Below are 4,420 nucleotides of genomic sequence, written 5' to 3'. Positions count from 1 at the left end.
GGATTTAAGCACTGAAATTAATCTTTACTGTGTTTTAAATCATTAAAATCTAATTTCTTTTGTTAAAATAAGCTAAACAAATAATAGTAAATTTATTCAAACTTAAACATTAATATAAATCAGTATAACATAAAAAAAATATAAACTCTTAAAATTAACAAGGTCCTTATATGATAAATTACGTTAGGGAAATTTATTAAAATAGCCAAATTTCAAGGTTGGTTTCATTTTTTAGTCATTTTCTCATCAAATTTATCAAAATAGCCATAGGTCCACAATACCCACGTTCTCAATTGCGGACCCAAATAAAAGACAAATTTTTTTTAACACTTCCTACCCGTGTCCACAAAAAAAAATACATTTTTGAGCCAGGTCCGTAAAAAGATTTACATTTCTCACCCAGGTCTGTAATTTTTTTACATTTTTCACCCAGATCCACACACAAATAAAAATTATGGACCTAGGGTTTAGGTACACCTTGTAAAGAAGTGGATAAAAGGTGAAACCAACCGATAAAAATGACTATTTTAATTTATTTTTTCACTACTTTTACAAGATGCATCTAAAGTTGTATAATAAGAATGTATATTAAAGAAATAAGTAAAATGATTAAAATATCCCTGACATAATAAAGGTTCTTTAATAAAAATTTGGATAAAGGATCCAATCTATAACGAAAGTGAAACCATAAGAACATTAAGATTCATGGAACTTCTTTATAATCAACATAAAACCATAGGAAGGAAGTTTGTAATTTGCTCACCCTTTAAGTGTCTTTTTAAACAATATATGCATACATATTTAAATATCAGAGCAACAAAAAATTAAATACTACATAGTATTGTCATATATTGTAACACATCATCCAATATTTGCATAAAATATACATATTCCATATTACATGAAATACAAATAATACACACTGGTCCCAATTATACATATTGTTACTTGTAGAAGAAACTACGTAATTTTTTCACAAATTACATGACTTTGAATATAACAAATTCTCAGTTCATGTATTTTACAGCTTCCACAAAATTACATTCATAGTACAAATAGATGTAAAGTTATAACACTTTAATTTACATCTTTCCCTTCCCTTTACCTTCTGGGTGTACCTGACCTATAATGCATATTTTTGAAAACAAAACAAGAGTTCGACCATAAGGTCTAGTAAGTTATCATTTGATAACAATTACAGGGTGAAAATCACAAAAACAATTTTTTTTAAAGCCAAACTCTGAAAATCAACATATAAATAACAATTATTGCATCAAACCTCATCTTGTCGCACCATACATATGAGACAACCAAAGTCATTGCATTACAAGGATAAGATAACCCCATTTCATCGTATCAAGCATATGCGATAACATACCTTGTCGCACCACACTTATGAGATTACACCATCTTGTCACATCAATCAGATGCGATAAACACAACTCATCGCATCAAGCACATGCGATAAACACCTTTGTCGAATTACATAGATGCGATAATCCTATCTCATCGCATCATACTGATGCGAGAACCCCTTTTGTTGCATCACACTGATTTGATAAAACCAACTCATCGCATCATATTGATGCGATAACAACAACTCATGTGATCAAAATATCATTTTAACAAACTATTGAGTATGCCACTTTTATCCCAATATACCCTGTTTCTGATTATGTCACCCTTATTTCAAAATATACAATGCTCTTAATTATGCTACCCTTATTTCAAAATATACCCTGCTCCTGATTATGTCACCCTTAGTTCTAAATATATACACCTCTCCTGATTATGCGACCCTTATTTCATACAACTAATAATACAATATTAAAAACCCAATTATTCTAACAAATAGCAAATAGTTTCGTCCAAAGATACCAAATTTAGAAACTCATAAAAATTCCTTAACGAAAGCATTTCAAATAAAGCTTTAAAAGAAAAACTCACTTTGAATCACAAATAGATAGAAGACTTTAAACCGGCACAAAATTTAGATAAGAACACCTAAAGTTTTTTTTCCTTCCGTTTGCTCGAACGAGGGACCAAAATATTATTTTCACCAACTTTTATTTCCTTTTTCTTCTTATCTCAAAACAAAAACCAAGAAGAAAGAAAAGAAAATAATACATTCATATATATATTTTTTCAAAAGAGGCGGTGGGTTTTAAAGATTTTAAACCAAAATTTTAAACATGCCCCTCAACTTCCAAACCATGTTAAAAAAACCATAGATTTTCTACCAATTAAAATTAACACTCGGTTATAACAATATCCTCCCCTCAAAGGAATTATGTCCTGGAATTTATTTAATCAAATTAATGAGGATATTTCGCTCTCATATCAATCTCAAATTCCCAAGTAGCCTCTTGCCTTTTATGGAACATCCACTGGAATTTTACTAATGGAATATCTTTATTTCTCAAAGCTTTAACTTTATGATTAGTGGCAACTTCCAGGGTTTCAACAAAACATAACTTTTTATCTACTTGGATTTTGGATAAGGGTACAACCAAATTCGGGTCAGCCAAACACTTCCATAGATTTGAAACATGAAAAATGTAGTGAATTACATTCAGCTCAACTGGTAGCTCTAATAGATATGTTACTTCACCAACCCGATTGCTGATATAAAATGACGCAATATACCTCGAACTTAATTTACCCTTATTTCCAAAGAATTGAAGATTCTTGAAAGGATAGGGTCATGGGTTCAAAGTGGTTGTGTATGGGTTGATGCATAAGAAAGAATGGCCTAAGTCATATTCCAAAACAGCAAAGTAGTGTCTGTTTGCTTCCCAAGTGGGTGTGCTTGGTTCTAGCCTTAAGTATTGGAATGAAACTTTAACAACAAAATTAATTAGGATATGGTTTGTTAATATTCAACAATCTCATAAACTCCTAAAATAAAATTCAAAGTTCCCAAACTCAATATATATAAAATTGAAAAATAAGAAAATAAATACTATGGAGCTAAGGGTGAAGAAAATAGACTTACCCTACTCATTGGGAGTAGGTGATGCTGCATCTTGAGGAATGATCTCCTTTGCTTCTCTGATAAGCTCTGGTGGGTATAGCCCAATGCTGGTATACTCTTCTGGATGTTCCTTGGCCCATTCAGCCTCCATTACTCCATCTCAACTCATTTGGTAATGCCTTTATAGAGTAGTGAGTTTTCTCATTTGTAGCATAGCCCTATCCTGTTCTTTCAAAGAGGCCAACAACTTTTGTTCACTCTTCTCCAGTTTGGTTTCAATCTCCTTCTTCTGCTTTTCCATTATTGCTATCCAAATGGTATCTCTCTTCTCCATTCTTTTCAACAGGGCCTCCTGATGTTTCGTCATTTCCTTTACTACATACAAAAATGACAAGGTTAGGTTGTGGTGTTGGTGCTGGTACAGGTTCTGTTCTTGGGATCTTCCTTGTTTGGTGGAAGTGCCAACAACAGCAAGGGTGGTTGCTGCAACAGTCATAACTTGTGCAACAACAATGACAGTCTTCTTCATTGCCTTCTCTGCATTATTCTTCACCCTCTTGATTTTATTTACTTCAATCACAGCCTTTCCCGTCATAAACTCATCATTGGGAAAAAAATATTACCTTTTCTCTAGTCTGCAATGCATGTATCAAGGATGGGTGCCAAAGGTCTCCCTTGCTCTTCTCTAAACAAGACTTGATGCTTTTACAAATGACCTCCCCCACATTGAATCTTTTTCCAGTAATTATATAGGGAGAGGATCACCATTATCTTAAATGTCAGAGTAGAGTCATGGGTGATTGGCACGAGAGTGTATCTAAAGAAGTAGAACCATATGCTTACAATAGGGTGAAGGTCCCTACTGTTTAAGGTTCTAAAAACCTTGTTCTTTCATGTCTTACCAGGTTGTGCAAGAGTCAACAACACCTTCCTGGCATCCTTATCGGTGGCTCTGGTCACCAACTAGTTATATTCACAAGGGGTGGGTGTAATGATACCAAATATGTTGTCAATGATGGCAGGGGAATAACACATATTAGTGCCCCTTACAGTTACTGTATGGCCCTTAGATGTGGCAACCTCTGCATAAAATTCCCTTACAAGGGAGGTTGAATCTAGTAGGTACAACATCAAAAATTTCCCATCCAAGCCTGGTAATTGCCTCTTGGATGAATCAGAATTCTTTCAAACTCTCAGGGCCAAATCCCTTATCATCCAATGCTTCCTTAGAAGCCATATTACGAAAATGGTCATATGTTTTTCTACAACTGAAAGTCCCAAATGAGACATTTATTCTCCTAGACTTGTTTTGATTAGGTGGTGGTGATACTAACTTTCTTCTCTTGGCAACTTTTCGTGGGGTCTGAATCTACTCAGCCCATGTTGCTTCATTGTCTTCCTCAGATTCTGCAGCCATGTTCTCACTAGCAACAACAACATACTCAT

This window comes from Cynara cardunculus (genome assembly GCF_001531365.2).
Source record: "Cynara cardunculus var. scolymus isolate 2C chromosome LG 2, CcrdV1, whole genome shotgun sequence".
Taxonomy (NCBI): domain Eukaryota; kingdom Viridiplantae; phylum Streptophyta; class Magnoliopsida; order Asterales; family Asteraceae; genus Cynara; species Cynara cardunculus.
This window is presented reverse-complemented; position numbering follows the sequence as displayed.